The sequence below is a fragment of the Rhynchophorus ferrugineus genome, unplaced genomic scaffold, assembly GCF_030347505.1.
Source record: "Rhynchophorus ferrugineus isolate W39M unplaced genomic scaffold, kcgeb_rfMv2 rfM4, whole genome shotgun sequence".
Lineage (NCBI taxonomy): Eukaryota > Metazoa > Arthropoda > Insecta > Coleoptera > Curculionidae > Rhynchophorus > Rhynchophorus ferrugineus.
In genome coordinates this window covers 48,836,956-48,848,432 of record NW_027472583.1, presented here as the reverse complement: position 1 = coordinate 48,848,432, position 11,477 = coordinate 48,836,956, and the positions used below count along the sequence as shown (strand labels likewise).

Below are 11,477 nucleotides of genomic sequence, written 5' to 3'. Positions count from 1 at the left end.
TCTCTTATGTTACTCCCAATGCAACTATGTTTTGTTGGTCCCCTACCTTATAAAATTGCAGTCAAGTGAACTACTGCTTTGGTTTCGAGTAAAAAATGACCTGAATTTTGACAGATGTATGAAAAGTGAAAAGTTCCAAACCAAACAATAATTTATTATGCAAGTTTTCGAAATTTTATGGCATAATCAGGATTGATTTTGTCGCGTGTGTGTTTATGTGAACTAGGTAAGTTAAGAATTGTTTATTTTCATTTTGTACACTATGTGTCATTTAGAAATATTGATCAGCGAACAAATTCTTTGTGAGGTTTTGTTTTTGTTTTATTAATGATTTGCTGGTGATAGTATATAAATAAATGATATTATAATTTATTTAATCGTGTAAAGTTACGTTGTCATTGTGACAATTGACAAATGTTATTATTACTTATTTTGTGTGTATATTTATCATAATTAACCTTTTGTTATTCAATTATTATTGATATTATCTTATTTACCTCTTAACACGGGTTACATATTAAAATATTTAGTCATTGTCCCTTCAATTTTATAAATACATTCAAGTATTTTTATACGAACTATTTCAAGTGTAAAGAGATGATTTATTAATGAACTTTGATAAAATCGAATTGTTACATTGTTTACTTAAATATTGTAATAATTTAAAATTAGAAGGTAAAGGCAACGCAATAATACAATGTATTGGGAATTTTTGTACAATTTGTTATGTATTGGCCTAGTTCTTTGTTGTATAATAATCAGCAGAGTTGACATTTAATTTAGCAGAATTACCTTATTTCTAATTACACTTTAATAATATATAGGAATAAAGCATTTCTAAAATTTTTGAAACCATTGTCAGTATCACAATTTAAAATATTTTACATTCTGTCTGATTGAGATAACAGTTTATTTATTATTAATGGTACTTGTTAAATTAATTAAGAGTTTGTTAATTTTTCTTGTAACTAATTTCTTAATGAGCCATTGAACTTTAATGGTACTAGAAAGGCTGTTTTGAAATATATAATACATATATATTTCATTAGTTTCTGAACCGATCACGACTTATCTTGAATAACAACGATTCTATTGTGATATTTACGTTTTATAACATTGACCTTCCGTCTTGATTTGTTAAACAGTTCCCCTTATTTGTTATTGCGGAAATCTGCATTTATACGTTTGTTAACATATAAGATATATCAAGAAACTAAATTATTTGTAATTTGATTGTTTTATACATTATATAACGAATTTTATGACAATTTGTGTAGAAGTCTTGCGTCTGTATTAATTTAACAATATACACAGGTATTTTGATGTTATTTGGTTTGTTAAGAAAACAAGGCATTTTGCGTTTTAATAGATGTTAAGGGGGAAAATACGCATTGACCAAATATTTCAATTAGTGGTCTAATTAAATTTTGGGTTTTTTACTTTTTTTTCTCGAATATTCCTGGAGCTCGACAACATTCACTAATTTATTATTCAATTTCCTTTATTCTAATGCTTTTGGTTTTTATTTTTTGGTGTTTTTACCATCTTTTTGAATATAAGCTGTACGTATCAGTGTTGTTCGATTATGAGTTATATATCTATAATAAACTATATCAGATATCTATATAAACAATATTGATATATAATACGTTTTATGTATCATATACGTCTGTTTTTCTTCTATTTTTGTGGTCGTTCCATTAATATGTTTTAATAATCAAAATAAAATAATATTATTGAAATATATTGTTCAAAGAAATGAACATTTAACATTTAAAATAATTTATAATCTCTGGATGAAATAATTTTTACTATAATTTAAAAAGGGTAAAAGTAAATACAATATAATTAACTTGATGTGATACCTATTCTCTGCGTTTCTAACGAATCTGTGGCTATTTTTGTTGCGATTGTTTATTTTTTGGTGTGTACTGTTCATTTTCCTTGTCGATATTTAAAGGAATTGAGCGGTAAGTGATCTTTAATTGACCTAGTTGGTATCCAGCCAACATTTTATCCAGCAAATATATTGATCGAGATGTGAAAACGTTTATTAAATATAAATATTCTATAGCAACTTAAATCATATCGATGATGCTGGGATAATAATGCTGGAGGTTTCTTATTTTCGTTCATTAGGAGGGAGGAGATAAATGTATGATAAATGTATACTGAGGTAAATAATTGATTAATTAAGTTATTAAATGATGCCATTGAGTCAGAAAAAGGTCATATAGAGTCTTTAAATACACTGTAATGAGCCCCATCAGTGTCATGGTCCGTTTAGGTGCTCTTAGTAATATCATGATTCTTTCAGGAAGGTATACATTATTTAGATTGGACTGTGAGTGTGTAAATATTAATTAAATGTGTTTTTTTCTTTTTTTTACAAATTTTTCCAATCTTTCTACCAGTGTCGCAATACCATGTTGCTGGAACAATGTCGATTTTGATATTATCTATTTTTCTACACATTTTTGCACATCTTTGGCATTTTGGAAATGTGGTGTGTCATTTAGGCCAAGTTACATCAATTTGAGCCAGTTAGAAGTAAGAGTCTGGTGGATGTTCAAGAGCTTTTGAATTTCATTGTATTTCTGTCACATGTCTTGCAACATGGTACATGATCATAATAACATGTTTTACGACTGTTATTCATTACTGTTTACAATTTTTGTAATAATTCTTTATTTAGATTCTTCAATTGACATTAGTTTAACAATAGTTGTAAACGTATAAATGAAATATTAATGTGTGTAAATGACATATTGGTTAATCATAATCGAAGATCCCTTCAAAACTATTCTAACATTAGTTATTCAAGTTTTATCCAAACTTTTGTTTAGTCATTATTGAATTAGATTTAATATCACGAAAACGTTAATTAACTAAATTTCCCCAAATAGTTGTGTTTATCTCACTGTATGAAGCAAAACCGATCTTGTTTAAAAAAAGAAGATTTACAATTCTGCCACCATTATAGAAGTAACGTTGATATTCCAAAAAACTTGATCTGGCTTTCTTAAATACTTTATGCAATTAAAACATATAATTCAATATTAAACGTAAAAATGTGAGCCTGTAGAAAATTGATCTTGATCATAGACGAAGATGTAATAATTGATTCCTGTAAACTAGTATGCCTTTGCTCATATTTTCAAAAGTTTATTTTGTCGTTTTTTTTTGGATCGCACCTTGCATTAAACCCATTTTAACTTTACGTTATAAAGTTATGTTATCCCGTTGTTTTTTATATATGTAGTATTTTAAACTAAGAATTAATTAAATTATATTAATGAAAAAATATATTTAATAAAACAATTAAAACAATTTAACATATTAAATAAATAAAAACAGATATCAAAATAAATTATGTAAAAACCACTTACATAATTAATGGTAAAATAAATAAAGCAAATTCTAAACGTGCGAGATCTTGATGTTTAGGTGGTCGAGTGACGGTTCTTTTGAAAACAAAATGAAGACGTACCGGAGTAACCAATTTTAAATGACAAATATACATCAAATTTAGATTTCTTAAATGGTACATGTCTTTGTCTGTACTTTAGGAAAAAAATATATGGAAAATATCAACAAATAAAACTGACTTTTACAATACATCGCGGTGCCTTGTCTCTTGTCTTACTTTGGATGAACCTATTCAGTTACGTTTTAAAATAGGTGTTTGTTTAGTACTTCTCGGAAATATTGCGTTCTTAACCGGCCATCTGATATCAAAGTTATATCTGGCAAATCGTAAACATGTAATTTCTTTTAATATAAACATGGGCATTTCACAAGTTAATACCATTTTGTTTAACATGCAGTTGTGATGGTGAAATAAACAGTTTATAATAAAGATAACTATGAACTATTTATAGCAAAAATGCTGGTTTAGTAGGAAGTTGTCGGGCAAGAATTTTTCATCTGATTTATTATTTTAAGTATGTTTCGAAATTAATTTTTATAATTTTTTGACATGTAGACATTTATTGACCAAAAAGTTTTGTATTGTTTTCTAATTTTTTGTCAAATTCTTCATGCCATGCCGATATAAATAGTGGTGTTGCCTATAAATTAGTTTTAACGTTTTTTTTTTGTAATTTCAAGCTTTATTGTGAGAAATCCATACAATGTATTTTATTCAAACGAAGTGAAGCGCTACTCAGATTGGTCACGACTGATATGTCGGCATACTACTTGTAATCTGAAGGAGCAAGGTCTGGAGAATACGGCAGATGTGGTAGAATTTCCTATTTTAATGTTTCCATGTATGTTTTCACCGGTTTTGCAACATGTGGCGGGGCATGAATAATAACATTGTGTTCTTGCTCGTATTCTCAAACGCATTAATTGTAGTCGATAACGATCCCCATTAATGGCTTAATCGAGTAATGCCTTTAAATCTGCGTCTTCAAAATTTTTTTTGACTGTCCAGAACGCTCTTTGTTTTTGGTGTCAAAATCATCACTGGATCCATGATGTGCAACTATGGGGTTGTTCAACAACAATATGATCCAACCATAAAACAATTAAAACAATGTTCTTCATAGCATTATTAACTCGTAGCTGCGAAAACATCCACAAAAACATAGAAACACACCAACACCAATAGCCATCAAATGAATTAATTGAAATAAAATTTAACGCCGAATTTCACTACTTATTCTGAGGTTTAAAAAAATGGATCGTAGAAAGGTAGAATGAGATATTACTTTCCTATATCAGTTTTACATATACACGGTGCCAAAAAGTTGTTTTTTTTTTCTAGAAACGTAGGAAATGCGTGATACTCGTGACGATAATGAAAACATGTTGATTAGTGGCCAAGGTGAACAACAAATTTGGGATCGAGTGTTTTGATTGGCCTATTACGGAAGGCTCGCCTAATGATGATAACAATCGTTTATGTATTTGTTGATTTGTTACGCACATTTCACTGCGCACTCGAAAAATATTTCTTCTCTTTGGCTTTGAACTGTTTATTTTTAATAATAGTACGTTTTTGTTTACCAATTAGTTAGTCAGCGTGTTTGCAAGGATGTATTTTTTTGCGTTATTTTGTATTTTTAGTTGTTATTAGTAGATTTTTTACTACGCCTGAACGCATATTGTAGAATTTGTAGGAATGTTCGTCGGGTCGGTCGGTGAAATGTGTGGCTGTCGATGCGATTATTTGTCCGAACACTCACTACGATTTTGTGGAAGGAATTTGCGCGAGAACTAAAAACACAGATTGAAGAAATACTTGTTTATTGCGATATTAAACGATACATGTGGTCGACAGGAGAATTGACAGTATATTAGGTTAAGGTAAAGGAAGTACGGTAGCGCTGTAGAAGTGGTACTGTTACAAAGGGGTAGAGAAAAGAAAAGAGACTGAGACGTCGCCGTGGTGGCCTTTTATAGCCGGGAACCGCATGGTACCAATCCACCGGCGTTGCCAATCTTGAACTTGCTGTAGGTGAAAGCGTAGTAGCCTAAAGGGTCGTAGCGATCGATTATGTTAGGCGTTATATATATATGTGAGAATTGAGGGTGGACAGGTGCTTTTTATGATAAAACTACTGGGTTCCACTATGGTTTATTCGAGGAGCCAGCTGAGAAGCTCATTCAATTACCATCGAATTAGGAATTTCCCTTCTTCCTCTGGCCACTGCCAAGAGTGCCCTGATTTTGCGGGCGCTCCACATGTTATTAGAGGTGTGTGTGTGTATGGGTGGGGGGGTAGGAGGAGGGTTTCTCTATATTTCTTATTCTTGAATATCCAAAGGAGGCTTAATCCCAACTACTTACGGCCAATAATATGCTCACATACATTATCATAAGATCCTGACTTGGTTCCAATATGGCCACATCGGAAGGGCACTCTTTCGAATAAAAAAAGAATTTTGAAAGTCAGTCCACAATTGACGGAGAAATTAGTGAACATACATAAAAAATATACAGTCGAGCATAGAACCTCCTCTTTATTTGATGTCGGTTAAAAATAATCCGATATTTGTGTATAATGTTATTGCTGATCTGATGAAGACAAAACTCCTCAATGGTTGGGAGGATATTTCTTATAAGTATTATGGGGTCGTACAGACAACTAATCTTTGAAGTTATTTATATAAGCTGACGATGAAAGTAGTGGCAGGACCGCTATACCCATCAGCGATTTTTGAGGAGATTTAGTAAGGATTTGCTTACCAAAGTAGTTCAGTATAAAGTTTCAGTTTGGCTTTTTAAGTAAGGCTAACCATATCATATGGGAAGCCGTAGAGATATTGCATGGCAACTGGCTCTAAGGTCTATTAGAGCGTTCAGCTCCCAGGTGGAGGTCGCGTGTTCGATTCCCGGCGGGGACGACGACTTTTTGTTGTTGTTCTAGTTTGATTAGTGAAAATTTGTCAAATCACCTCTAATCGTTCCTTATTTTCAACCGTTGTTTCTTTATTCCTATTTTTCCCATACGGACTGCACCTTTACTTGATCTACCCATTGTAATATTTAATAATATAACTGCGCAGTTTATAACCGTCTTCAAAAAATAAATAAGGAACGCACTAAAAAGAAAAAAATAACATGTACATAATAATCATTGTAATAACTAAATAAAAGTAAACAAAAACCTTATTTAATCTATCTACTACACGTATTTAACTATATACACACAATTTAGCTTAATACCTACCTAAACCTATTTATCTATTTACAATGTTATTTTAACTACTACCAACTAATCAATTTGAAGTCTAATTCTCAAAACTTATATCAATTTTTCTATTATTAATAATTATAACGCAACCCTCGTATGAAAGTCATCAACCCATAATTATACACAAGTAGACTTAAGACTGACGTAACATAGATTATTTTAACATTATTTTTCGCTTTCTTTAGGACATTTTGAAACTTATATTTTTGTAACATATCTTCTATATTTGTTGCAAGATAATGTACAGCATGACTATTGTTGTGAATACATTATGTAGGGTTATTTTTAAACCCAGGGCCTAAAATAAAAATTACATTAAATTAAGCAATATAAAATAATCTAATATCTTAAATAAATAAAAACAGAGATCAAAATAAATGATATAACAACTACTTATTCAATAAATGGCAAAATAAATAAAGCAAATAAGCGTGCGAGATCTTGATGTCGAACATGGTCGAGTGATAAAAACATAATAAAAACTTACCTAAGCAACTAATTTTCAGCAACTAGGGTGAAATATACTGTTAATGTAACAGGGATTGGTAATTATTACTTACTATTACTATTACTTACTATTAATTAATTATTACTTTAAGATACTTCTAAGCCAGGTAATATTGAAATATAACGACACTGGCAGTTAATGTACTGGCACCTAAAAGTACGGGTAATTAGTCATGCTGACAGATTATAATACTGAGAAATAATGGTATCGATAAATAAATATATGGATAAATACTAATAATGGATGGTATTGATAATTTCAATAAAAAACTATGACAATGGTAGACAATAACAATAACCAGGATGGTTAACAACTATCTTAGTCCATAGTAGTCAATAAGATTGACGGACAGCCATTATAAAACAGATAATAACAGCAACTGATAGCAGTGATAAAATATGCTAGGATGAAATATGACATGTGTACACGGTACGAAGGAAAAATTAGGTACGACATACCAGCTTATACCCTAACACTAATAATAAAGGACGTGCAATGATATCAAGGGAAGCAGACGCACGACATCCTGTCATTAGGGTGTTAGTCATTATTATTATGTCATTATGCTTCAAATCATCCATAGATCATAACTACACATCAGCAACTTTAGCCACTCTGACGTTGGTTTCTGGATTATAAAATAGTTATAATTTATATTTATAGTTGCAACCTTAAAACTTTCATTCACCATAATTTAATAGTTATGGGGAATATACGATGATTCAAGGAAATAATAAAATATAATAGAATAAAATAGATAACAACAAATGGATAAATAAAGAAATAAATAGAGGACAACGAACAGATAATGAAATATATAAAATAATAAATAGAGAATAATAAATGAAGAATAATAAATGGAAAATAGTAAATAGAATATAATAATAAATAGAGATTTTATAAATAACAAATGGTAATTAAAAAGATAAAACTGGAATATTCTGTGAACAAACTCACAGTTTTGTTGAACTCGACTCAACAGAAAACAAGGCAGTGGTTCTGCGTCAGAGCATCACGTCTGCATAAATGAACTCTCATGGAGCTTCCCTTGGACATGTCAAGTTATCAACATCAACAATGTTGCTATTCATGGTAATTATTTCTGTTTCGTAAAGGCGACAAACTCTACAATTAAGAAGAAGCGGCAACCCCGACTAGTTCCTTTATATTATCATTCAAAACCTAAAAAAAAAATCATAATCGACCCAAAATTAAAAGGTCTAATTTATCCAACTATGAGTTGGAATTCTAAGTACCACAGATATTCGGAACGATTTATGATTTCTTTGAATGGTACATGTCTTTGTCTTTTAGTAACAAATAAAGCTCACATTTACAAGCATTACTATTGTTTTGTATACATTATGATAATAATCCGTGAATTGCATAATCAGAAACGTTTTTCATTCACGTAGTGTTCGCCGAAAATTAAATAGCACGTAATCGGCTGATATATCGTCATAACAACCGCCTTCGTAATTCGACCAATCATAACGCGACTAAGTGGCCTTGATTAATCTAGTCGTTTTTATAAATAACACGCATTATTTATTTTCAAAATAGCAAACAAGTACGGTTAAAAAAGGATTATTTGGTGACATTGAACGAATGGTTGCCTTAACACTTCATGGGGGTATGGCATGACCTCTGAAAAAGGTTTCTTTTTTCATTTTTTCGCGATTGATATCCTTTGTTTCTATTTCGTCATCGACAATCATTCGATAATTATTTGTTCCTTTGTTTATACGTTAATTTGATACTCATATATATATATATATATATATATATATATATATATATATATATTTATATACACAATTAAATTACGAATAAAACAAATCTAATTTGTTTCTCGTACCGACTTCAAAGTCTTCAATAAAAACCAAAAAGAAAAAAAGTGTTTGGTGATACAAAGCGTTAATATTCCAAACTTTATTGTTAACACAGTGTATTGTTAGCGTTTCTTTTGTGAAACGGTCGAAATTAATTTGCACACCTAATAGTTTTGCCTGCTTGATATTGCATTGGTTAAACTTCTTATCCTTAATTGTGTAGTCACCTTAAGGTGCTATTTAAAAAAAAATAGCTGGTTTATCGAGATTCGTTGATTCCTTATCTGACGTGCATTGTCAAAAAACTGTATTTATGTTATTTACTAGATATTTTGTTAGGAAGAAATGTTATATTATAAATTAAACCAAATATATGGCCAAATATTTTTGTATTATAATAATAGAAATATATAAATGGATTTACAACAGATGGATCTGGTGCAATTTCATGTTGAAGGCTCACTGACACTTTTCACTTTCATTTTCCCTTTTTTAAAATTTTTTTCAGTGCATTGAAAATATCTGCATAATTGTAACGTATTGTAATACAAGAAACCAATTCCAATTACTTGAAGAACATGGGAGTGATTCAAACTCTTGGATATTATTGCCATGTGAACCCAAGAGGCATTGAAATGCGTTTGGGTAGATGTTGTTTCAATGACAAAATCGGAAAGGTTTTTTTGCATCGTATTGCTAATAGCTGTCAACATGACAGCGTTCGACCACACGTTGCAAAACCGGTGAAAATATACTCGAAAACATTAAAATAGTCGTAACTTGTCTGAGTAGCGCTTCATTTCTTATGATGATACCAAAAAATGTGTCGATTAGTAGATTGTTCTTTCGAGATACGTAAATTGCCCGAAAAATGAGCAAAAGAGGCGGCTATCCATGAGCAATATTATGCTTCAAATTAAAAAAAAATCGTTTAAAATGAATTTTAGGCCAATATATTAATATACCTAATACGTACACATCTGCGCTCAACTAAACGTCGTGCACACACTTGAAAATATCCTTCAGATTTTGTTTTGTATCGATTATTTGTCCTGTAATTTTTATAAAGAGACGTGGCGTGGGCGATTAAAAATTGTGGCGATAATATTTGTCAAATTACGCAAGGTTTTTTCGATCTATTGTAATAATTCGGATTCCACTTCAAGTTGTTTTTCGTATCTCGACCCCCTAACACATATAAATGTTATTTAAATCTTAGAAAGTGGTATACATTTATATTTCCGTTCTTGAGAGCGTTACAATATTCAATATAAATGATGTTTTGTTGATATTGAGTGATTGATTAAAAGTTAATTTTAAAGTTAGTTATCTATTTTTTAAAAATTATTTGACCCAAGGTCAGTCGTGATTTTATTAAGTTTTGATCGTGATTTGATAACGTGTGTTGCGCCTTTAGATATGGAAGACTTTATCGTTTGAAGTTATATGCAATTATTCATCAGTAATCCAATCATCGATCCATTTTCGCATTTCGGAACCGTGTCCAGTATTGGTCAGAACCTGGTGAATACGTTGGGTGCGGCAGAATTTCCCATTGCTGCAACAGTCCTTGCAACTTGTGATACATAACGAGTCTTCTTTGCGAAAATACGTCATTCAGTTTGTTCACTTAAGGTCGGTAAACATCTGAAGTAACAGTTCAATTTGATTATTACATCTCATTTTGTTGATTCCACCATATGTAAAACTGTCTGGTTATGACCGTGAATATTTCGGTGTCGATGCAGCTGGTCCAGCTCATGCATTTTTAAAAGACACTTTTCATTATTAGTAACAATATACCCCGACTCTACTTTTTTTGCCTAACAAGTAATAAAACCGCGATGTTGAAACGGTTCGAAATGGTAATTTCAGTCATTTTATGTGGGATTATTTTTAAACCCAGGGCCTAAATTAAATATTATATCTAATAATACAATATAAAATAAACTAACATCTTAAATTAATAAAAAAAGAGATCAAAATAAATGATATTACACATACTTACTCAATAAATGACAAAATAAATAAAGCAAATAAGCGTGCGAAATCTTGATGTCGAGATGGCCGGGTGATAGTTCTGAAAGCAATTTGAGCAACCAATTTTCAGTGATAAGGGTGAAATTAAAAATATACTTGAAATGTAATGAAACGATCGGTGATGATTACGATAGATACTTCTAGGTGGTATTAATAATCTCAATAAAAGACGATGACATTGGTGGGCAATAACGGTGGTGGAATAACCAGGATTATTAATAATAATCTTGTCCATAGTAGTCAATAATATTGGCTGACAATATAGAACAGACAATAACAGTAACTGATAGCAAAGATAAACTATGATAGGATGAAGTATGACATGTGCACACAGCACAAAGGGAAAATAACACACGACGTACCAGCTTATGTCTTAACACTAACAATAATGGCG

The 11,477-nt window shown here is 30.8% G+C and overlaps 1 protein-coding gene across 3 annotated transcripts in view; it reads left to right on the top strand.

Annotated features, from left to right (window-relative positions):
- The first annotated feature begins 90 nt into the window (after nucleotides 1-90).
- Nucleotides 91-11,477, top strand: part of Lpin (phosphatidate phosphatase LPIN) — an 89,000-nt gene continuing 77,613 nt past the window's right edge. For all 3 annotated transcript variants that reach the window (XM_076404152.1, XM_076404150.1, XM_076404151.1), the window contains exon 1: nucleotides 91-226. The gene's annotated coding sequence lies outside the window, so the exon portion shown is untranslated. The remainder of the gene's footprint in view (nucleotides 227-11,477) is intronic.